The sequence below is a fragment of the Cryptotermes secundus genome, unplaced genomic scaffold, assembly GCF_002891405.2.
Source record: "Cryptotermes secundus unplaced genomic scaffold, Csec_1.0 scaffold19, whole genome shotgun sequence".
Taxonomy (NCBI): domain Eukaryota; kingdom Metazoa; phylum Arthropoda; class Insecta; order Blattodea; family Kalotermitidae; genus Cryptotermes; species Cryptotermes secundus.
In genome coordinates, this window is record NW_019729897.1 from 1117763 (window position 1) to 1144121 (window position 26359).

Below are 26359 nucleotides of genomic sequence, written 5' to 3' on the forward strand. Positions count from 1 at the left end.
GTCACAGAGCAAGAGAGAAAGTTCGCTCTGTCTCGGGATGTTGGTAACCTTGCTGCTATGTTTAACTCTGCGTTAACGCGGTTAGGTTCTTGCAGCTGGCACCGTCCGGCGATTTAAGATGCAGCTACGATGCACAGAACATCAACACTACAGAAGTTTATTTACGAGGTTCTCTAGCATTCGCAGGGCAGCATTCATGGATTTGAATATTCTCCGAAATGTCCAGGAGGGCATGCGTATGTCTCTTAACTATAATTTTTTCCTTGGCACTACAGCCCCAGTGGGCCTAGGCCTATCTCTATGAACTTCTCCGTTCACTTCGGTTTTCCTAGATCTTACACATTCGTTAGGACTCCTTGGGCGGGTGATCAGCTCGTCACAAGGCCTCTACCTGTACACAAACACAGAAAAACGCACACACAAACTAAACATCCATGCCCTGAGCGGGATTCGAACCCACGATCCCGGTTTCCAAGCGAGCGAAGACAGTACATGCCTTAGACCGCTCGGCTACCGTGACCGACTAACTATAATTTATGTAAGATTTGAGGCTTTCACGGCGGTGACTTTGAAGAAAGCAGTTTTCTGGGATTTGGCACCGTGTATATGTGGTGTTAACTATAATTTAGGTGGAAAATTAAGATTTTACTATTCAAGTGACAAAATTTAATTATACAGCGTAGCTGGTTAATTAGTCTATGTAATGAAATGACGATTTTATCAAATTATTTTTTTTAAATACTCCTCTATGTTTATTCTACGGGATAACCTAACTGCTCATCACTTCCGCGTTCTTTTGCATTGTGTTGTTTTGCAGTGCGCCGACCCTGCTTTCATAGGACACAAACATCGATGATTCGGAACAATGAAGCAGGTCAAAATGTCCGTCTTTACAGCTCAAGACTTTTAATAAAATCAGTTAATACATGGTGTGTCCAAATTTTATAACGGTGTTTCGTATAAAAGCCATACAAGTATAGACCACCTTTATTTTCGCATATTCTAGTTTTCTACCATCAGTAACACCAACATTTTGCTTAGCAAACATATTATTTGTACTTAATGCAGGGTCCTGAAATTTTGGGAGATAATAAATTTCCGAAAGGAATGCGGTTTGTGTATATTGTATACTTCTAATTTTGACACTTGTTCACTCTGGTTCCTCGCTCGCGGATTTTTATACCCTGAAGACGGAGTCGATACGTTCCTCCAAAACTTCGTTTTACACAATATCTACACAACGCCACATCCCAGAAGATGGTATACTTGATTAAGAAGTCTCCGCTTTTATGGTACACGAATACCCATAATTTCGTTCACCATAGTTCGCCACTGCATCCTAACCTGTGTCATGTGATCCAATCCACGCATTTATAACTCATATCTAGAGTACATTTCGATATAAATTATGGATAAACCGATACCGTATTTAGCATACATGCCTTTGAAGAGGCTTACAGTTCATTATACCCGTCCGTCTGTCTCCATTAATACATTTGGCACCAATACTTGAATTTTCAAGGAATGTTTTACGAATATCATACCTATAAAAGCTATCTCTCCTTTGTGCATTTACTTTCCTGCCTTCCATAATACCATTGCGTCGGTGAAGTGGGAGAGATAGTAATGGCCAGTTTTAATGAAGCAACTTTCGAGTAGAACGTAAAAAGAACATGGCGGCTGCGCGAAATATGCATTCAGCTCTCCATTTATTGATTCCCTGGAACTCGGCATATGAAAATTTATTTTGATATACATCGTAAACTTACTTGCAATTATTTATGAAATATGTTCTATCTATTACAATATCAACAGTGGAGACGGCGAGTAACTTTGTAGTGAAATATTTCAAATATGAAATACACATACAATATATGGTTACTATATGTACCATCTGCTACTATGTAAAAAAACTCTGCATTCTGCCCACAAAATATATTTATGTTTTTCGCACGGTTTTCGGAATAAACTGCGGCTCTTTCCCTAAATGCATTAAACGACTGGTCTTTGCAGGGCAGACGTAACATGTTTCTTGTGAAGCATGAACTGAATATTTGTATATTAACAAAAAATCAAACTCCGTGGCATGTAGTCCGCATCAAACTATACCGACCGAGCGACAGCCGCTTGCCGGCGAAGTTAGTGCCAGCTTTAGGGGATAGAGTTTAAAATAAATTTATTCTTATGGGTTTAAAATACAGTTCATGCTAACCTCTGAAGATGACAGTAGATTCAAAATTGCGATTGAAATAAATGTTTAAATACCTCCCATAAAATTGTATTTAAGCATTCTATTGCATTAATATATTCTTAACAAACTGTACTTCCGTCCACAATGCAACCTATTTATTTCTTCATTCTCCCAGAGTTTCTTGCTTCATTAAGCAACATTACTTTCTTGTTGTTAAGAGAATTCTCATTACTGTCTCATTTCCTATGCGAGCATTTTCATCATCCTTGAGCCTCCACATTCGCTTCTTAATGTGGTATTTAGCCATTTCAGCTGCTCACAGTAGCCGCGTGAGGAATGAAATATCTTCGCCCGCTAAACACTGGGATTGTAAGTTCGAATCCCATTCGAGGCATGGATGTCTATCCGCTTTTCTTCCAAGGAGTCCTACAGACTAAATATAAGATTAAGAAGCTGAAGTGAAACGATCGAAAATTTTCACGAATGCCATATGCTCCAGAGGGAATAGAAGGAATTATGAATAATAAAGAAAATAACCAGCTCAACTAAATATAAAACGTCATAATCCATTCATATTTTATCAATATTGTTCCATCTGTGGGTGTTTGTCTCCTTATTAATTTGTTTCCAAAATCGAAATATATCAGTGTTTCTTGTTCATCTGATGCATGATACGTGTAATTGTCTAGCAAATAAGAACCTCATTAATCTCGTCTTTCTATAATTGTATTATCTATATCGCCATCACTTCAGGTTTACCCGTGAAGATTAACGCTTCTCTACAATGTTTGGCTTCAGGTGCCATAGCAGTGATTACAAAGATGGAGTTCTGCATATTTTCCGTCCCAGTTTCCAGCAAAAACCAGGATTAACAAACATGAAAGACAAAGGATAAAATCAGTGGTTCATATATTTTAAATTTAGCCTTGCGTTTGATTTGGTCCTCACATAGGAATTCAACAGTCTCTGAACTGAATAACAAACAGTTGCCACAATTTATGCCTTGTTGGTTTTATCATGAATATTCTGTTTCCCTTTCTTATCCCTCCAAGAGCATAAGCAACCTTCTGGTATGGGAGTCGATGGCAATCAAAATCACACTGGCATGTAGCTGAAGAAAACCACGCGATTTTTTATAGAATCTTGGCACCTCCGTCGAATTCTTGACTCCATATTATTTTCATAAATTCCTTTCGATTAAAGGCCATTGTTTTCTTAGAGATGTTATAGTGAATTTATCTCAGTAATGAATTATATAATTAATCGCCATATCATGAAGTTCTATATGGGAATCGAAGTGTAGCTCCAAGCTTAAGCTCAGCACTAGATGAAAATGAGTGGTGAGCTCCACGCCCCTCCTTCCTTACCCCTGGGAAAATCCTCTGGTACTTATTGGGTAGGAGGCTAGGTGGACCCCAGTCCATTCTGGACGCTGTAGAGAGAATAAAATTTATTGCTCATCCTGAGAATTGAAATCCAGTCGTACAGCTCCTAGACTATTCGCTATACCGAGTGGACTGCTCCAGGTGTAGTAAAAAAAAAATCTATGGCTTTAGTCCGCAAGCGAACTATACCGACCGAGCGACCGCCGCTTGTCGGCGTAGTTAGTGCCAACTTTAGCGGGCAGAAGGTGTCACGTGGTCAGCGCAACAGATCCCCACGGCCGTTAACCGGAGCCGCTGTTTCCTTGAAATAGCTCCTCAATTATCCTCACGAGGCTGGGTGAACCCCGTTCCAGATCCACTACTTCTCAGAAAATCTGGTGGCGTCGGGAATCCAACCCATGACATCTGGATCTGTAGCCAGGAGCTCTGACCAATAGACCACAGAGGCGGTATATCACTTTAAAATATGATTCGAATTATTCTAACCTTGCAAATTATTAACAAACCACAATAATAAAATGCAGATATTTAAACAGTTAAAACAAATTTAGGTGAGAGATGCAGAAAATAACATGGTTAATTAAGTGTGTCGATGTTTGGAATGATGAGAAGCTACAGAATTTCCTTCTCTTATGCAGACGTTCTGGTAAGTAATTAATGGGGAAACTTGATGACAGTTCATGTTCAATTGTACGCCTGCATTTTCCCCACACAATACCTCGGCACGTGTCCACGAAGTGTGGTGTAAAAGGTTACAAAAACAAGCTACTGAGGGAAATTAATTTTAGTTTATACTGGTTATTAAGAGCTCATACTTAATACTTACTTATCCGTTCCTCTTATACCTTTACGGTATGACTCCTTGGACGAGTGATCAGCTCGTCGCAAGGCGTCTACCTAAACCCAGGACAACTCCGCTACTCATAAACACCACTGAAGTAGGGAAATTTAACACAGTATACATATATATATACGTGTTCGGAATCCAGGAGTCACTTCCATAGTAACGCTAGAACTGGCCGTTGAATAGGATCGACAATAGCGGTACTGTAACCCCAACAGTGAGCCGTTGCGTAGGAATAGCAGAATCAACGAAGCAGCCTTTCCCCGGTGATAGACAACAGAAAGCATTGTATAGCAACCGATGAGTTATAAATTTTCACACAATTTTCACACTTCTACACGTAAGAAACACACTGAGCTTGTGACTGTTTTGCCTGAGATAAAAGAAAAAGCTACAAGTAAATAAATCAGCGAAGCTTTTTCTCAGCTGCTGCGAAATTTAAAGTCTAATTGCCCCGCAATATACACGTAGGTTAGGAATATACAAAGGCGTAAGGTCCAGGCAGATCATAGAACGTGACAAAAAGAACAAATTGCAGGTCTTTATGAAATATTTTCTGAGGACGTAAAACATGTCACCAGGAAATTCCACAACAAGAGACCTTAAAACCGACTTCAAAGTAAGGGCAGCAGATTGACCGTACCTTCAAAGGCATTCGGTCCCTCAGATGTTACAGCTTTAACCGTCCGTAAAAACAACCAAGAGGCCTATAAACTATAGAGAAAGCATAGAATCTAAGAAAACTATGGGTATAAAAAGAAATGAGGCTGTGTGAATCTATCTAAATCAGATATCTGGATTTAAAACACAAACGCAAAGACATTATCTTATGCATTTTAACTAGCAGGAGTTTCTGATGCTCGGACTTAATGAAGTATACAACATCACGACAGAGGAACATAAGATTTGAAATTCCCAGTGTTAATTAGTGTATCAAAATCTTATACAGTGGACAACAGAGTTAAAGATCAGTTAAAAACAGACGTTTCGGAGACCTGATATGTCCCCACCACAAGGTTCGATATAGACATTTGCCACAGCGATCCTGTTAACGGGGACATATCATGTCTTCGAAATTTCTTTAACTCAACTTTGAAATTGTCGATCGCCTGTAAAGATATTAGTGCATTTGCTTGCAATGAGACTGTTTCCAGAAGGATCTTACGTCATGATATTGACGAATCGTACAAAAGTAAACTTACAGGTACCTACAAATGTATCTTTCTATTTTCAATATAGTATTTTCAGTTGTGCTTATTTATGCATCTGTGGTCTAGTGGTCAGAGTTCCTGGCTACAGATTCAGATTCAGAGGTCTCGGGTTCGATTCTCGACGCTATCAGATTTTCTGAGAAGTAATGGGTCTGGAACGGGGTCCACTCAGCCTCGTGATGATAAATGAGGAGCTATTTCAAGGAAATAGCGGCTCCGGTCTAGAAAACCGAGATTAACGACCGTGGGGATTCGTTGCGTTGACAATGTGACAACCACTATCCGCAAAAATGGGCACTAACTTCGCCGACAAACGGCGGTCGCTCGGTCGCTATAATTCGCTTGCGGACTACAGGCCACGGATTTCTTTTTTTTTCCGACAAAAATATATCCACTATAGCTATCGGGTGTTAGGTAATGGCCGCATCGGACACGCATGCAACAACAGAAGAGCTAATTTCGAGACAACCAACCCCAGTCACAATAAAGATAGACCAAAGACAACTGGAGAATGTGAAATGTTTTAAATATTTGGGTTAACAGACGATTGAAGGTGTACTTGAGAAATTAAATCCAGGATTGCCATGGCAAAAGCTGCATTTAGCAAGAAGAAGAATCATTTTACCAGCAAATTGGACTTAAATTTGAGAAAGAAACTAGTGAAATGCTACATTTGGAGCATGTCTTTGTATGGGGCTGAAACTTGGACACTTAGGGCAGTAGATCAGAAACACCTGGAAAACTTCGAAATGTGGTGTTGGAGAAGGATGGAGAAGATCAGTTGGACCGATTATGTGAGAAATGAAGAAGTGTTAATTAGAGTCAGTGAGCAGAGGAATATCCTACACGAAATAAGAAAACGGAAGGCTAATTGGATTGGACATATCTTACGCAGTAACTGCCTTCTAAAAGAAGTTATCGAAGGAAAGATAGATGGGCGGATAGAAGTGACCAGAAGACGAGGAAGAAGACGTAAGAAGATACTGGATGACCTTGGGGACAGAAGAGGATACTGTCATTTGAAGGAGAAAGCTCTAGATCGCATCAAGTGGAGGAACTGTTTTGGAAGAGACTGTGGACCTGTCGTCTTGACAGATTACTGATGAATGAATGAACTGAAGAAGGTAAGACTGCTTCGAAATAAATTCACACAGGGAGAAGCTATGGAAACTTAAAAATAGTGTGTGAAATTTTGACATAAAGAGCTCTGCTTATTTGCAGCCCTTCCTAATTTACTGGAATGAATATTGAAGTATCGAACAAATGTAGTCCCATAAATTTTACGAATGGTGAAGGTGGTGTAGGGTTAAAAAAGGGTAATCTATCGATCATCTAATAACGACAGTCACAGAATCACTTAAAATGGTAATTCGCATTGAAATGTTTGCAGTAAACTGTCGAACTGTAACAATTTTGATATATGAACTGACTCTCTTCATACATCGTGCCTCCTAACCATTTCGTTTATTTCCAAACAAAAAAAGAATAGTCGAACGCAGTTTCGAGAAGAAAATGTGGCCACGAGTAATCTAGTTTAACTAAGCCTGTAGAGAACAAATGCATATCTGCTTGGCTTGGCTTCATTGGGATTCATCACACGGAACAAGTAATGAAAATGAACAAATTAACCAATAACCTTCCATGTTAATTCCTTTCATAACGTGACGGTTTGCGCTGTACAGGCCCTTGAAAATACTTGTAGCCACTTTCATCTCAGGCAGTTAGATGTATGTAACGCATCAGTTTTATACAAATTATAAAGACCTGAATTATTTTGTCAAAGAAAACTGAAGATGGAGTAGTAGCAGCAGCAGCAGCAGCAGCAGTAGTAGTAGTAGTAGTAGTAGTAGTGTTAGTGTTAGTAATAGTAGTGGTAGTAGAAAAGACAGTAGTAACGGTAGTAGTACTGAATGATGCAAGAACGTTTTATTGGTAAGAATCATTAATATATTTCCGTCATTCACAGAATACGATGAAATGAAATATGAATACCAGATTTAAAATACTGAAAGATTTCTTAAGCATGTCCACAGTTCTGAGTGGTATATTATTTATTGGCTAACACACAGGCACTATTCTATGAACTCCATTATATATGCAGTGGATGTAACTTTGCACTTTGTGAGGGTCAGAACATTTCCTTGTTTCAAAACTGTTATCGGGCTGAATCTTGGGAAGGCGAAAGGGGGAAGGAGGAAGGGGGCTGACGCCGCTTCATTACCGAATGCAGACGTCGCTCTCAGCTGCCCGAAATGCACAAAAAATATAATTTTTGTGCAACCAGATTCCTATACAAGTAGTGTACTTCTAAATTCTTAGTCTCCGCCCTAGCGAGCAGGTTGGTATAGCTGAAACTCTCTAGGTCTGTATCTGGGATGCCATCGATTCGAATCTCGACCGGGTCACCGGCTGTACTAACTGGTTTTCGCAGTATTCCTCAGTGTCTCCAGGAAAATGCAGGCGCAGTGTCTAGATTACACCACCACTGCAGCCTTACAAATTATTATCAACTAATTATTTGTCCATTAATCCCACAATTATTCCTGACTGAACTTGAGGTACAAGGTCACGTGAAGCAGATATACTAATTGCTACAACAGAGAGGATTTCTGGTGTTATACTTTGAATTGATTTAGAATATTCTGAAGAATATGTGTGAATTGAGGTTCCTGCTTTGGATGACTGAAATTTGTTTGCTTGTCTTTCACCTGGTGCTTATATGGGCATTATAATAATTCATTTTTTTTAAGAAATGAACTGGTAGGTTTACTGTAGGTTTTTGTGTTCTTATGTTCAAGCAGTTCATAATCCCTGGTAAAGGTATCCCTGTAACAGGCCGTGGAGGCCCATAGGGTTGTGAGATGTTGAGGCTCCCACATTATCTAGACAATCGGCTCACAGATGGCGGTAAGGGTCAGCCTTACGCGCAGTCCGGCCGCCCTTTACCCCCAGTAGGATTCCTGGTACTCATTTCTGTTAGAGGCTGAGTCGACCCAGGAACATAGTGCGGCTGGAAGGATTAGACAAATTGAAAAAAAAAAGATCCACCTCATCGGGACTCGAACTCGCGTCCTTCCGGTTTTTAACATAGCGCTTCAACCAACTACACTACTGCGTACCCCTTCATCATCTCTGGTTCTGACTGAAAACTTAGTTCATCATTAGCAATTATCATTATTATGCCAAATTGACATGAAGTTTTATTCTAAACGGATGTAATGGCTTATGCAACATGCCTCTCCTGACGATTCCGACACTTGCGTCACGGTGCTTTTTCTTAGCTTTTGGTGATTTTGTGATTAATCCTAGTAAAGATGGTTGCGACGGGCTGATCCCCCGTCCAAGAAGTTCTACCGATGTTTACAAGATTAAGAAACTGAAGTGAAATGAAGCGTTTCATGTATGCCCTAGGCCCCAGAGGGAGCAACAGAAATATATGAATGAATGAAGATGATATTTTTAAAGTACAGAGAAATATTTGTTCTTTCGTCCGCCAACGTCAGCACAAATCGTATTTAAATTCGGTTACACGAGTCGGTACTGCGCTCTACCATGAGACCACTACAAAAAAAACGGAAATATTGAAGGTAAATAACTTAGTTACTTACTTACTCATGGAGCTGAACCCTTCTGGAGGAGCCGCCAATTCTGCAGCTACTCAAGAATTTCCCAGCATTTTATGGAACCCGAAGGTTCATTGCCATGTTCACAATAGCCCTCCACGGGTGCCTATCCTGAGCCAGATCTATCCAATCCATACTATCCCATCCTATCTCTCTAAGATCCATTCTAATATTGTCCACCCACCTATGCCTTGGTTTTCCTTGTGGACTCTTTCCTTCTGGCTTTCCCACCAATATCCTATACGCATTCATCGTCTACTCCATTCGTGCTACATGACCTGCCCACCTTATCCTCCTTGACTTGTTCATTCTAATTATACTTGGAGAAGAGTACAAGTTTGAAGGTAAATAACAATAAACATAAATCAATATTTAAAAGCTTAATTAGATGGGCCATCAGAATATTAAAGCATGTTACAGTTATACGAATAGGCCTGAAATATAACTACTATAATATAAAAGAATTGAATTGGTGTTAATTTTCAATTGAAAGTTACAAATTTGTTAATTTTAATTACCACATATATTACATTTAGTTTTTAAATGTTTTATCATGTGATGAAGACATTTTGTTAATATTTTATTTTATAAATACTTTTACAATTCAAGCCGATTGTTTAGGTCCTTGGAATGTCAATTTAGGCACTGAAAAACACACCATAAATATTACAGCAGTAAATTGATTTACTCAGACTTTGTTAACGTTATATGAAATAACTTGTGACTACATGTTGTTCTGGAAATACTTGCCCGTAGGTTGTCTGAGTGCAGGTTGATGTGGGGTGGTGCTGCGTAGAACGAAGCAGAGTTGTGCACAGTATTTACAGTAGGATAATACTCTGCAAGTTAAGGCGTTTAGAAGATATAGAGCATACTTAAGCCAGTACCAAAAGGAGGATGATAATCACAGGCTTAACAATACTGTTAGTTTTAATTGTAAGTCTCCTGTTATATTTTAAAAATTACAGAGAGCAGTGTACCGTGTTACAGAAAATGTGATACATCTTCACTCTTTGAAGAAACTTCTGTTGATAGCCAAAATAATGTTATTAAATAAAACCATTTATGAGTGGGGAAGGAAATATAAAATAGATTTCCTCTCTTGGTATTCCGTTAAATTAAAAACTCGTATCAAAAATAAATGTAACGCATTTTCGTATATGTTTAAAGCATAAAGCTTCTATTGTTTTCATAATAATGCTCCTTTGCTGCAAACTACTTGAAACAACCATAAAAATACAAATGATTTCACTGGCTCTCATCTTTTTACAAAGATACTAATTTCCAATATGAGCATATTTGTGAATATGTCTAAATTTAAATAAGACACTGATATCTTACAAGTTCAAATTGGAGGTGCACATTCAACCAAATGTGAAATTGTTGAGCCTGGTCTTTCTATGCATTTCCGCCCTCTTCGTGTAACTTCCTGCCCAAAAAGCATCCCCCTAATTAATAGATTTACTGAAGCTTCATCTTCAACTTCCATTTCCGATTCTGATGCTCGCAGTACCATAGAAATTCTGCGATCATCAAAATACGTCAGAATTAACGGTGTACCCAATTTTGTTGTTAAGGTGAGCTACGAAGTATTAGCAGGTTTTCCTAGTTCTATTTTAACCTCATTTTATTTCAGCAGGTGCTTCATAATTTTAAGAAGTTGGCAGTCCTTCTGTTCCCAATAGCAGAGAGAGTCATCTTTAAGAATTTTTCACTGACTTTTTTTTTTCAATAATTATACATGAATATTTTCTCATTTTTGAAGTGTAAGAAAAATTAATTCCAGCGTGGATTTGCCAAATTTAAATCCACAACTTTTCAGCTCGGGCAATTTCTTTGATGTTTCAATACCCTCAAGATAAAATCTGTCCCATTTGCCTTGTTTTTAGCTATGCCTTTTGCTTTATTCCTCACGCATTGGTCCCACAAAAGCTTAAAAATTCAGATTCGTTTGGGTTATCCAAATTGTCTCCATTGAATCTTAACTAATGTATTGTCATATATACGAAAACTTTATTCTGGCATGCGTTCGCCAAATTCTGTTTTGTTGTCTGCAATTCTTAAGGGTCAGTTCTGGGTCATTTCGTACTAACGATTTTTATGATGCAGATCATCAGGTCTTACAGTGATCTTCTGCATTTACAGTCCAATGCCGGCTGGTGTTTGGTCAATTATACCATAAAATTTATTGTTAGTATAAGAAGTGTTACTTGCCTTACCAGAAAAACGAACATGCTAATTCTCAGTGTACTTTCTGGAATTCTCCACTTACTGCCGAAGATAAGAATGGTGGATCTAAGTCTCCACTCCCCTATACGCCTTCATGACATAGTGCTAAGCCACGTAATTAAGTAAAGTAAGTAAAAGTAAAGGTATCCCTGTAACAGACAGTAGAGGCTCATAGGGTTGTGAGATGTTGAGGTTCCCATATTTTCTAGACAATTGGCTCATGGATGGCAGTAAAGTTGTCAGCCATACGCGCCGGCCGCCCTTTACCCCTAAGAATATTCCTGGTACTCATTTCCGTTAGAGGTTGAGTCGACCCCAGGGCCACAGTGCGGCCGGAAGGATTAGGTCAATTGAAAAAAAATCCAATGACCTCATCGGGACTTGAACCCACGACCTTGTAGGATAGTGCCTCAACCATCTACCCTACCACGTGCCCCCGCCCCCAGGTAATTAAGAACACGGATAAATTTACGTCTTATCTTCGCAACTCTGCAGTAAGTGATACCAACCGTATAAACAGTAGAATTCACTTTCATCATTACATGATGAGTCATCCTTTCGCAAGCCTTGAAACCGTTGGGCTTTATTTGAGCTTTACCTTTTCTTTCTGTACTGCGGATACATTATCGTTTGCTCACATGAATAGGTTGCCTCAATTCTTCTTTCATCTACGTGAAGCCTTTGATAAATTTCGGCATAATCTTCTACTATATAAACCTTAAAGTTTCGGACTTCTATTTCATCCTGATGATGGCTCCATAATTATACACCATCTAGATTTACTGCACTTGCGTATTAGAAAAGTCTCCTCATCCATTTTCTATGCTTCCTGCTGTAATATAAGAATCAATCCCGGACCAAATTTGGTGTCACTCTTTTTACAGATATATATGTCGGAATTCACTATTCTCTTCCTTTGTTATTGGCCGATTATCTAAAATTTTATGCAGTAAATCTTGTAGATGATTCTAAACATTCACAAACCCACTTCTTTTTTAGAAACAAATCTGGTGTTTCAAAAATAACGTGAATCTGGTCAGTCACAAAACTACTGTTATTTCTCTTTTTTAAATTAATAGTATACATTCTAATTTTTATATTATAGATGTTTTAATTTGCGTGTCGACTGCGCGTAATATTTTGGGATGTGATATCATGCATTTTACTTTAGTACAAAAGTTTCGGAAGAACCTGCTGTCTCTATCTTCAGGACAGAATTATTTATTCTATCTTTACTTTGGAGTTCATACGAAAATTTGGGCCCATATATCAAGCTATACGGTGTCACACTCAGTAGATCGCAATGTTGATAGATCACTAATGCCTTGAGAACTTCAAAATTATATTCAGTTCCTTTGTGTTTTCATAACAAGCACGGTTTCTCTGGGAGGCTATTTTTCTTTGCTTAATCCTATTTAAGTGGATTCCAAAGGGTTCTGACGATGGTGTATAACGCTCAGAACAACTGTTTTTTTTAACTTTGCTCATCGCCTGGTATTCTAAAAAACTAGAACACTATGTTTCGGAAACTGGATATATTTCTGTCCTCAGGTGAGGCGGGAGACACTCTGTTGGGTCCCTTATAAAGAGCTAACATCCAGTCACTGAAGTTATGTAATTATTTCTAGGGGATCGAACAGAGAAGGTATGTCCCCTCCTCATCTGAGAACGGAAACGAATCCAGTTCCATAAACATCGTATTCGCTGGTTTTTACAATGCCGGACGACGAGCAAAACCGGAAATGCCAGTAATTCTAATCCTATCTAGTTTACCCATATTGTCGTTCTATTTTCTTATTCTATATCTTTCTGTTTATTACACGCGTATTTGTTGTGCTTGCTCTCTATAGGTTTTAGCTACTGGTGTGGAATTTTTAAATTCCTTATGTTATTGTTATTCTACATCAAAATAAAGAACGAGATAAGCACTTTAAATTATAATGGGATACCCAGAATAGATTCGAGCCACCAGCCCATCAGACCATGCCCAGTCCCTTCTTACCCAAAATGGCAACAAAATGTTTCTTCAACTGATAAATTCGGAATTAAAATAAAGCTACCACAGAAGAGTGACGAAAAATAGCTATGGTCTATTAATAACGGTGATATGTACATAACAATAGTAATAAAAATAATAATTGAATTCAATCAAATCCTCTATTAAAATGCTTTTCGATATTATCAAGTGTACACTCCTACAATTAACGTCAAAACTAAACCAAGCCCAAAAGAAATCAGATAACTTATACACGTTGAGAGAGAGTGCTTTCAGAAGATATAATATTTTGTCTAAAACGGTTGAATAATCTGCATATGTCATTTTAAGAAAATGAAAACCCATCTAAAGCTCTGTCTTGGTGCAACGCTTGTAGTCAAAGTGGAATATTACTAATTTGCTTTGTGGGCACACCGATAGTCACAGTATTTCTAATCGAAAAACGTATCAATCCTGCATTAAGGGGCAGGGTATCGATATAGCATCTAGAATCATTAATCTGATATTTAAATAATTTTAGATAAAGATATGATTACGAGGATTAAAAAAATCTATGACAGAGTAATGTAGAAAGTCTTCTCCTTAGGTTTTCAAATTTATCTGGATGTCACTGGAGTTTATTCCATATTACTGAAGCAATCTCAAACTTTGTTTTATAGGATTATTAGCCTAGATAATGGAATTTATGTGTAATATAGGGAAAAAATCTAAATGTCTTCAGTGTCTTCGAATAAACAAAAGTCTGTATGGGAACGAAAATGAAATTGTCTACCGTAACACCAAGATTTTTACAGAGTTAACATGCATAATTGAAACTTCATCAACATTATTATGATTTTATACTTAAAACACAATTATTTAATTTTTATGTATTCAATTTCATGATTTTCTGCAACATACACTTTTCTGAGGATCTGAGAGCAAGTTCTAAAAATTTACAATTTTCAACAGGCTTCGTTTCGCTGTACCTTTTAAAATAATCCACAAATATATTAATAAAGATATAGTATTAGCTACATCATTATTATTGTTATCATTATTATTGCAAATATGTGTATTTTAATTTCCTCACTTTTCAGTAATAACTTTGATATGTGTCAATAAAATTATTATTATTACTGAATTGAATTGAAATAATTATACTTATATTAATATTCTGGCCTCTTAATGACAACTTCGATTCAAATGTAATTATTGTCATTATTATTATTATCTTTATTATTAGTTTACAATATTATATGATATTATCTGTATAAGATCTTTTATGCACTCTGCTAACTTTTTAATTGGAACCTCGCTGTTAGATGTGCACGTTAATAAAAATAACTGAATTATAATCAATGTTATTATTATATTGTGCCATTTTCTTTGTTAACTACTGACTTCAAAATTCTATAATAATTTGCCTCTTACTGCAGCCACAACATAAGTCTCCATTTTCAATTTGAAGACCGAAATTTTCCTATATGAACTTCTGTTTAAAATATTACACTAACCAAAATTTAAATTAAACATAACAGAACAAATGATTTTATATAAAATAGTTGACAAACGATAAAATTTGTGTTCGGTTGCTTCTTCATATATAAAACCGTTCAATGCGAAGCCATCTTGTGCTAATTATTTAGCAGTTCAAAACATGACCTACTTCTGGAGTTTTCCGGCAGTCACACGTGATTATACTACTGTCCAAAACTCTTTTTTTTATCGTCATAAATTGATTATTTCAGACATTTCTGCTTCTTTCAGTGAACATACTCAGAACAGCATGAAGGATATACATGAAATTAGTTCGACATACCTGGAAAGAGTGGAAGAAAAACTAATACTGTGTCAAGATGTGTCCAAGACAGCTACGAACTCCTCCATCTTACATCGGCTACTGAATACTTAGTTTTTCAACAATTTTAACGTCATATTTGGAATAAAATATGACTAAAGTCAAGTTAAAACAATCTCCACCTCTGCATTTCAGCCTGTTTTGAACAATATGGCGGATGTAACACATTCTTCAGTCATGTGTAATGACCGATCAATAATAGGTAACGAAACAAAATTTGCGACAAGCAGGAAGTGAAGACGTTACGTAAGAAGTATTGGACAGTTTGAGAAGAAAAGTGATTAAGCTTTAATATTTAATTATGTTTAGAGAAACAGTTGTTTATGTAAAGTGGTTTCGATGGAAAATGACCCAGTTTTCAACTGACCTAATTTCAACTCCAGCTTCGCAACGACAACTGGTGAGTTTTGTAATTCATCTTCGGATTGCTTAATTATAAAACTATTCTCTTATATTTCTATATAATACTTAATGTTATAAATCCACTAAACATAACCTAAGAAAGATGAAGTGTAAAAATTGTATACGTTCACATTAATTTGAAACCTATGTGGTAGCTTATTTTATCCGAAAATATTACATTAATTCACGATAATTTATTTCCTTTAAGCTACCCATTAATAATAATTTCACGCTCGTATTTTATTTTAATTAAATTCCAAAGAATACGCAAATGTTAATACATCATTTTATTTTAAATTATTGTTTTCTGTTAAATTGCTTATCCTCTGATATACTTTCTTAATTCTTGAGTACTTCACTGCATTTAAAGTCAAATATTCCGAAGTGCGTTTACTGTTTCCTTTTCCAGATTTTTTAAGTTTCTTTATTTATGTGAAATACAAATTTTTAAACAGAACTCCAGATTGCATGATGTATCTCATATTATTCACTTTTATATTAATATTTCTCAGCTGACTCTTCTGCATTATAATTTAATTTAAAGAAATTAATTGAATCATCATATGTGAGTTTTTGTACTTAACTTATTTAATATATTCAAATAATTCTTGAGAAATTTTAAATTGGGGTGAAGCAAAAGAAGAGTACAGTTAGAGATAGAAATTACGTAACCGAAGTTCAGAAAGTAAAAGCATTCCCACACAGAAGATCAATATGTAGCTTTCGATATAAAACCTATACTATGTAAAGCAGACAATACAGTACCAATTTAAGTAACGTACAAAAGCAAATCAGAATCAACAACAATCATAGCCAATACAAGAACATAAAAATCAGGAAGATGTGCTTTTACTGGATCATAATAGAGTTGGTGTGCTGCAGTTGCGTTGCTAGTTAATCTGCATGCAAAGACAAGCAATCACAAAAACAGTATTTGGTACAATAATTATGAATATATATTATTACTTGCAAAAGAAATTAATCAGTCATTTATTATTATAAACTGTAATTAAATAATATAAATATATTTATTTTAAAATCATCAGAATCCAAACATATACGAATAGCAAGATTCATAAAAAATTTGGCTATAGAAATATACTGAACAAATTTGGTATAATATGAAATAAATTTGGAATATCAGTAATGCATTAAAAAATAAATCTACATTAATTCCAGAAGTGTCTGATAATTACATATTTGTCAAGAATTATTAATTTTTTTATTCTCCAATATTAAATAATTAAATTTGGAATATGTTACTTATCTGTGTGTCGGATGTTAATTTAAGTTTTGTGAGCGACAAGCTTGTGAAGGTGATTTAGGGGACATGAGGTGACATAACACACAACAAGTGGGATGGGCAATGCTAATGATTATTCTCACCTGATATTTCTTTTTGACAGATCTCTCGTTCTGTATGTAAGAAGTGACAGCTTTCTTTTAAGCGATCGTATGAAATAGCACTACTGTAACTGATATACAATTTGTAGAGACTACTAAACGTTCACTTGACGTGTAGAATATAAATCTAGAAATTTTTTGAGACTGTCGTGCCACTCGGAAGTGCAACACTGGCGCCTCCTATGATGTGAACTTGAGCGACGCTTCCCTGACCTGTCTCAACACGGATCGCTGTGAGCTTCTCCTACGATGCACTTCGACGCTGCGTTCGGACTGGGTGAACATGCGCATTGCGGCGAGATGCACTTGAGGCGCGGTTAAACTAGATGGAATCCAAAATTCTCCGTACGGTTTCACTTCCATAAACAATATAGGGGGCATGTAACACGCAATGAACGGTGTTTAGACGTTAACTTGTAATATACTATAAGTTAGAAGCACAATAGATTTTAAATATTGATGTAACCTTTCTGAATATGTCCTCCAATTTCCTTACAGGTTACACTGTTCTTGTTTGACTGCGTTCACCATTGCCAAAACTCAGTCAATTAGAAACACTGGGTGACTCGAAACCTGGAGGATCCCTGTGGCGAGTGAACAGTATTACTGGATGTAAATGAACTGGTAAATTAATTACTATCACTTTGTTTTGTTCATTGTCTGCTCCTCAAGCGACAATTGCCTTTCTTCAATGTGCACACCAGATGCTAATGTTGTTAGCACGGACTCTGACGTATTTGGAGCAAAAATTCTTCTCCTTAATCATATATTATGATGGTCCTTGTTTCATATTAAAGTACTAATTGTGCGCAACGTGTGTGTGTGTGTGTGTGTGTGTGCTCATTCCTTTCATCCGAATAATAGCGTAACTATTGTAAATTTATATATTTTAGTTTTCTCACTTCTTAAAGATAACTTTAATTTTTAATGGAAATTTTATTATTATTATTCTTTGCAATTGGACCCATTTCTCTCAATCTCGTTTAAACTCATCAACCTAAAATTGTTAACAATATTTTTTTTTTCATAATCCTAATGTTCCGTGTTATGCAGTTCTTCTTACCTCTATTCACTTTTTTTTTCGTTTGTTTGTTTACTTTTCTGCATTAATAAGTTTTTCCTCCAGTCCTCGCCTGTAATTTGTCTTTGCCTTTATGTTGTGTTCGTCCATAATGTAATTACCAGTATCTAGACTGTGCTGAGTCTGTACTTGGCCTTGTAGCTGTTGACTTGGCATATAAATAATAAAGAATCGAATTTAATAATTATTACTATTATTAATGAATGTATTTATGAATATTATCCTTATCTTAATAGCCTGACCTCTTAATGACAATTTTGATTTTACATATAATTATTGTTATTATCTTTATTATTATATAAATTTAAATTGTTATTTTATTTTGTTTGTAAAATCTTTTATGCGCTCGTTCTAACTTTTTAATTGGCGCCTGGACTGTTAAGCTTGCATGTTAATAAAGAAGAATTGAATTAGTATTATCAGGATTATCATCAGCTCCGCTTCTGGGTGATAAATATACTGCTTTCTTTGAAATAGTTGTACACAGGAATTACCTAAAGAATTATTGCGTCACGAAAGAATATATTAGTGCATATTAACTTAGTTTACTGAAAACTGTGTACATTGAACGCATGATAGCTGTGATTTAAACCATCGCTGTGAAACTGATGCTGTAATAAGTATATATCAAAAAGTTACCTTAACGTATATTCAAATTCACTGTAATCCCGAAGTGCTTAATGTGTTTATGGATGCACACATATATCGAATATTAATGCTTCTAAGACTTGGAAAGCTCAGAAATAGAATTTATGAATATTTAATACATGGCTATTGACTTGTTTAATTTCACTTTATCGACAATAAAGCCGCTATTTAATTACCGTGTACTCCGAAAATAATCAAAATGTTATACGTGTAAATACATTCATTATTGATTTAGGCTTCCGTTGTTGTTTCTGTGAGGATGTGGCGATGTTACCGGTGGTACAAATTCATCTTGAAGATGGAGGCAGAACATATCTCCGAAAAGACGTCAATAACGCCCACGACCACATGGAGTAACTCGAAAACTGAACGAATGTCAGATTCATTGATCTTTCTAGTTAGTTCGAACTCTACTGAAAGATACGTTACAAACAGGAGTGCTTCGCAGTCACTGTCAAGCTCTTCAGTCAAGCACCGGTATAGAACACGATCAGGTCTCGATAGCTCGCTTTCAGATCATTAGCAATTCACCATTCATCAACTATCCTACAGTTCGAGGTCATACATCACTGACATTGCAAAAGTCGCAAAGCAAAACACAGAACAGATGAATAACGGGGAAATGTTAAAAAAAAACCTTCATTTCTGGCATGGTGTGCATAAGGGGCACGAAGAAATACAATTTCTAATTTAAAAAAATGCTCTAATTTATGTATGATATTAACATTTTCCCTCTAAATAGCCTTTCTGAAGGCGACAAATTATGAGAGAACTACCAATTTCACAAACAGAAGAATTTGAGGACTAACGCTTGAAAAATTGGAAACAACATATCAACAGTATGAGCTGTGGAATTATTACATAGAAGATATTAAAATGTCAACTAAATTGGAAAAAATAGATCTGGGAATATCTCAGCAACAAAGGGAAGTTTCTGCTTTAAAATACACACGACATCTCAATAGACTGAATATTGGAAAGCATGAGAAGAATGTCTGATTCACTGCATTAAAAGGAACTTGCTTACAAAAGAGAAGGGTATTGTGACATGACAGATGAACAGCGGAGCAGAGCTGATGTTCATTGCTAGGCAACGACTCGGTAAACAGATTCCTGCGGAAATGAACACACACGCAACAATAGAATAGCTACCGTTTATACGCAACGACTAGGTAAAAAGACCTCTATAACAATGAAGAAATTGTTAGGAAACGGTTGTTGCCTGTTGGGGCCGCCCAGAGGCTATATACCGAGGTGAACTGAGGTAGTCTCTTGAGACGGGAGTCGTAGATGATTGAGAAAAGTTGATGACTTTGTGTGTGCTGTAGTTACAGTGAGACTGCTATAAATCCGTCACCAGGGTACGACTAGTGAAGACTGAGAGCCCCAGTGTGTGTGTGTGTGTGTGTGTGTGTGTGTGTGTGTGTGTGTAACGGTGAACTGTAAATTGTGTAGATCAACGATAGCGCTGTAATGGCCTGTAGATCCCAGTGATTGTGTAAGTGTCCAAAGAATTCCATTACCAATCCAAACCCTGTCTATAGTCACAACCCTTACTATGTGAAAATAACGTTCTAGAACAGGCCAAGCTTCTGAACTGCCTAGCATGCAATATAATGAAAAATCAAGCTGAAAACATGAAGAAAGGAATTCGTAGATTCCAAAACATATGTGGCACTGTGCATAAGATGAGATGGACAGTTCATGTAACATGAATACGAAAAATAGAAATCATAAATTGTTGTTAGAAAAACCTAAAGGAAAGATGCCACCTGGAGAATTTGGAGTATATGGGAGGACAACATTAAGATGGATCTTAAAAAGTAGGATGAGAGGATTTGGGCTGGATTTATATGGCTCAGAATACGGACAAATTTCTGGCTCTTCGAAAAACATTGATGAACTTTCGGGCTTCCAGGGAAGGTTTGGAACTTACCAACATGCTGAGAAACTGTTAGCTTTTCATAAAGATTCTCTAAAGGGGAAAACTAAAACAAACAGGTAACTTAAAATTGTATACGACGTAGCGGTTTCAATATCATTATGCCAAAAAAATAGGCGTGAGAAATGTATACTTCACAACAAAGATTCAATCCGCAGAAACGAAGGTTGCAATAGCAGCAAATGGATATATAGTAATGGATGGGCTTGATAATGATAAAATTTATAAACAATCGAAGATACAGAAAAAAGAAAACCCACTTTCCATTAGACAGAAGAGTGAAATGGAGATACTGGTCTTTCAAAATTAGAAAGGAAACCGAATTCAGAAATATTCCAAATGTCGTGAATGAAGATGATCATACAAATGAACCTTCATTTTTCAACAAGAACCCGAACCAAAGACCATTTTTAAGGATGCCGTAATTTCTCAGACATCGCAGCTATAGCAAGTGTTACGTAACTTCGAACAAGGCCAAGAATAACCTTGAATGCGAAGAAGAAACATATCAGACAAGGGGGTGGGTTCGAGGGTGTGAGAAATGACAGGCGGCCAGTTGTTTGTAAGTGTTAAGAAACTCCTCCCACCACAAGCTATGCGCGGGATTTGACTAGGAATGCGGGGCCTTGTTCGAAGTTACGTGACATTGTCTATAATCAAGCAGTCACGTAACTAACTACTCAGTAGACGTGTGTTTAGATGACACTCACGACAAGCGGGTATGAGAAATTGCTGCCTCACCACAGCGCCAGGGGGAGAACATATCCGAACGCTGCGGAAGTCGCGGGGAAAACCCGAAGAGGAACGTTTCTGTTTCGTAGGACGTACTGTCGTGCAGTCAGGTGAGAAACTTATCAACGTTTAGGAGGAAGTTTCTGTCACAGGCTTCAGTTTATAATCAGGCAACAAAGTCCTTCGGAATGATTGTACCGTTCTACCAGACTATATGGCGTCACATCTTATACGAAAATAATCTTCGTACTCCCGTCGTGATAATTCTAAAAAATCGAGTATTTTCCTTTTCAGTGAGGATGATGGTGCAAATATTCCGCCTTTAGATCACACGCACGGATATAATCGGTATCAGCACAGTAACAGTTGCTTTATGTATAACAAGTACGTTACAAATCTGGTAATACTGAAATCACGTGATATTGTATTGCACGAGCATAATGTGACGCTTATTTTTAAATAGTGATTTATAGATAAAAGGTGTTGCCTTTTTGTCGTGTCCTTAATAACAGATATGAAAAAAAATCGCTGAGAAATTGTAATTCCTAATTCTAATAATAGTTCTAATAATAAAAATAATAATAATTGCGAAATTCCTAGAATTGTATTTAAGGCAATAGATTTTGAATTTATTATTTCAATAGTTTAGTTTCCATTTCTTGTTGCTTACAATTCCCACAACTCTTTGGCATATTCAATTTTGTTAAAAAAAAAAACATTATGATATTCTTCGGGCTCACGCAGTAAATTAATTGAACAGTTAAGAATTTTATGCAAAGGATAATGTTACACTTCCCCACAATTCTTTAACTTAAAATCAGGCTCAGTGTAGAAGCACATGAAAAAAATCAGATCTGTGGACTTCCCTATTCGTATCTCTAGCAGTATTGTTGCCGGAATTAACAGTGGTATAAACTTATAAACATGAGATCTTACTAAGTCAAATAATAAGTACATGATAACCGAAACAAATAAATATACACACATAAGAGCTATAAAATTTTGAGTCTGTGAGCAGTATTTACATAAAATATTATGTACATTTATTAATATACCATATTAAGTCAACTTGCAAAGGGGAAGGAATATAAAATTAATATGTAAGGAACAAAAAAAAAGTTTTCTTTTTCAGAAAGATTAGGTTGGAAAAGGAAGTAACAACTGGGCTGGTTTTTTTTTCCCATTTATAGGTTACACAAAGCAGTGAATAACTGAAGATTGTAGAGCGCCGAATAACTTTATGGCAGTGAATGAGAAGCATGTGGAATGGCCTAATTTATAGTGATACCCTGGAAATTGCCTGAAGGGACTGAAGAAAACCAAGGAAATTATCGGTACGTATATTCGATGAGTCGGCCGAGATTCCGAAACATGTATGATAACCGTTACAGATCAGTGATCGGGGCAGCTTTCTCAGTCTACATGCAATGGGTCGAATCTTCTCAGGACACGGTCGTGTACAGTCTTTTTGTGGCGTTACTGAGGTCGTTGGTTATTAAAAAACTAGGTTAATTATAGAATGTCTAGGAATTACCTTATTCTACTGGGTTATTTCGTTAGTTGCCTAGATTCTAACTAGTTAGTTACACTTTACTTCACAAATAGCTCACACCTGGGACGTAAGATGTTCACTCACGAAGACAATATATTAAACGAAAGATAAAACACAAAATATTTGTGCAGTTATATAAGCGAATTCCTTCACGGATGATGCATTCCCGCGTCTACTAATCACCATTCTCAAAGACCTCTTACCAGTTTACACTTTTGTCAAACTTCTATATTTATCATTGTTTCGACTACAAAAGTATATAATATTTTAATTAGTATCTTAGGTATGTACAATTAATATTCTGATAGAGTTTGGGTCACCCATGAAACTAGTTAGGTTGATTAAATTTTGTTTAAACTAAACGTATAGTAAAGTCCGTATACGTAAATATTTGTCTGATAAATTTCCTATCCAGAATAGTCTAACACAAGGGGAAGATTTGTCGCCACTCCTTCTCAACTTGGCTTTAGAATGTTCCATTAGGAAGGTTCAGGAAAACCAGGTGGGACTGAAATTAAACGGGACACATCAGCTGCTGGTCTATGCCGATGATGTGAACCTATTGGGTGATAATATAGATACCTTAAAGAAAAACACACAAACTTTAATTGACGCAAGTAAAGAGGTTGGTCTGGAAGTAAACACAGAGAAAACTAAGTATATGTTGCTGTCTCGTCACCAAAATGCAGGGCAAAATCATGACATNAAGGAGCAAATTAGGAGCAGACTGAACCCCGGTAATGCTTGCTACAATTCGGTCTAGAACCTTTTGTCTTCTCATCTGCTGTCAAAAAACATAAAAATTAGAATATACAGAATTATAATTTTACCTGTGGTTCTGTATGGGTGATAAACTTGGTTTCTAACATTGAGGAACATAGGGTGAGGGTGAAGCACATTAGACCACTGTAGGTCGCGGTGCAAGGGCCGAGGAGGCCTACCCCTCATACATTCTTAGGGTGAGGGTGATGAGAATATTTGGGCCGAAGAGAGATGAAGTGACAGGAGGTTGGAGAAAACTGCACAATTAGGAGCTTCATGACTTGTGCTCTTCGCCAAGTACAATTAGAATGATCAAGCAAAGGGGGATGAGGTGGGCAGGACATGTAGCACGAATGGTGGAGACGAGGAATGTATATAGGATTTAGGTGGGAAAGCCAGAAGGAAAGAGACCACTGGGAAGAACAAGGCATAGGTGGGTGGACAATATTAAAATGGATCTTAGAGAGATAGGATGGGATGTTACGGATTGGATTGACCTGGCTCAGGATAGGTACCAGTGGAGGGCTCTTGTGAACACGGTAATGAACCTTCGGGTTCCACAAAATGCTGGGAAATTCTGGAGTAGCTGCAGAATTGGCGGCTTCTCAAGAAGAACTCAGCTCCATTAGTAAGCAAGTAAGTAAAGTATTTACGATTTGAGGTTCACACGGCTGTGACTATGAAGAATGAGGTGTTCTGGGATGTGGCGCGTGTAGATCTTGTGTAAACCGACGTTTCGGTGGAGCATCAGTTCACACAAGATCTATACGCTCCATAGCACAGAAGGCGGCATTCTTCATAGTAATTTTTAATGCTAGTTGGGTGGGACTAAGTCCCTTATACAGTGACCACTTCTGGCCTCTTGTACCAGCCCTAGATGATAGGTGAGGGTGATTGCAGAGCAATTGGTGGAATGAAGATTGGCAGAGGAAATCGAAGTACTTGGAGAAAACCTGCCCCAGCGCCACTTTCTCCACCACAAATCCCACTTGACCAGACCAGGAATGGAACCTGGGCCGCTGCGATTGAAAGCCAGCGACTAACCGCTTGAGCTACGGTGCGGCCCGTTCTTCATAGTAACTTAGGTGCCTAATCAACTGTGGAAGGGATAAACAATGCGAGTTTCCTAAACCGCAACAATTCTATGCCTCAGAATTTTTAAAATTACAGTTTAAAGAATAAAAACATCTGAGGAGAGCGATACGCCCAGAACGAACGTTATGCTGCAAGGCACCACGCCTGGAGTATGTATGAGGGACTGGATCCATACCTCCGTTTATTATTAACTCGGCACTAGAAACTGAGTGGTCCTTGCGACAGATCCATTCTAGAGACAAGGTCTAGAGACATGCAATGCCTAGGAAATATGGAGGGCCCCAGAGCTGGTCAGGACGAATTGGCGAAGGAATTTCCTGCTCCTACTGGGAATCGAACCACAATCGTTCAGCCAGTAGCAAGTCAGGTTACTTCCTGTCGGCACATGAAACTGACAGCAGTTAAAATTATAATTCAGTTCAGTTATTATTTATTTATGTGCTAAATTGTTCAGATATTTGGGAACAACGATAACAGATCGAAACCTGATTCAGGAGGAAATTAAGAGGCGATTGAACTCGGTAGTGCTTGCTACCATTCAGTCCAGAACCTTTTGTCTTCTCGTCTGCTGTGCAAAAACATAAAAATTAGAATATACAAAAATATAATTTTGCCTGTGGTTCTATATGGGTGTGAAACTAGGTCTCTGACATTAAGGGAGGAACATAGACTGAGGGTGTTTGAGAAGAGTGTGTTGAGGAGAATATTTGGACCGAAGAGAGATGAACTGACAGGAGATTGGAGAAAACTGCATAATGGGGAGCTTCATAACTTGTACTCTTCGTCAAGTATAATTAGAATTATCAAGTCAAGGAGGATGAGGTGGGCAGGTCATATAGCACGAATGGGAGAGAAGAGGAATGCATATAGGATATTGGTGGGAAAGCCAGAAGGAGAAAGACCACAGGGAAGACCAAGGCGTAGGTGGGTGGACAATATTGGAATGGATCTTAGAGAAGATAGGATGGGATGGTATGGATTGGATAGATCTGGCTCAGGATAGGGACTAGTGGAGGGCTCTTATGAACACGGTAATGAACCTTCGGGTTCCATAAAATACTGGGAAATTCTTGAGTAGCTGCAGAATTGGCGGCTCCTCCAGAAGGGCTCAGCTCTATGAGTAAGTAAGTAAGTATTTACTAACTTAACAGTCCGAAGGCAAATTTGAATGTGAGCACCAGCAAAGATTATGATGATGATGATGATGATGATAATAATAATAATAATAATAATAATAATAATAATGAATTGACGTTTCGGACTCTTGGTTTGTTAGTTAGTTATTAGAGAGGGTGGGTTTCCCCATGCACTTAGACCTATAGTGGTCCATTGTGCTTCCCTCTATGATTTCTACCAGTCTCTATATCTACCGGTACTGGTGCTTACCATCAGTCCCGCCCAGCCAGCGAGACCGGCTCTACT

At 37.3% G+C, this 26359-nt stretch overlaps 1 protein-coding gene across 3 annotated transcripts in view; it reads right to left on the reverse strand.

Annotated features, from left to right (window-relative positions):
• The window catches only part of LOC111865692 (PR domain zinc finger protein 1), a 242890-nt gene that overhangs the window by 122591 nt on the left and 93940 nt on the right, over positions 1 to 26359 (reverse strand). The window contains exon 1 of one of the 3 annotated variants that reach the window (XM_033751924.1): positions 15281 to 15452. The exons of the other annotated variants lie outside the window; for them this stretch is intronic. The gene's annotated coding sequence lies outside the window, so the exon portion shown is untranslated. Of the gene's footprint in view, positions 1 to 15280; positions 15453 to 26359 lie in introns of those variants that run through there. 3 annotated transcript variants of the gene reach the window in all.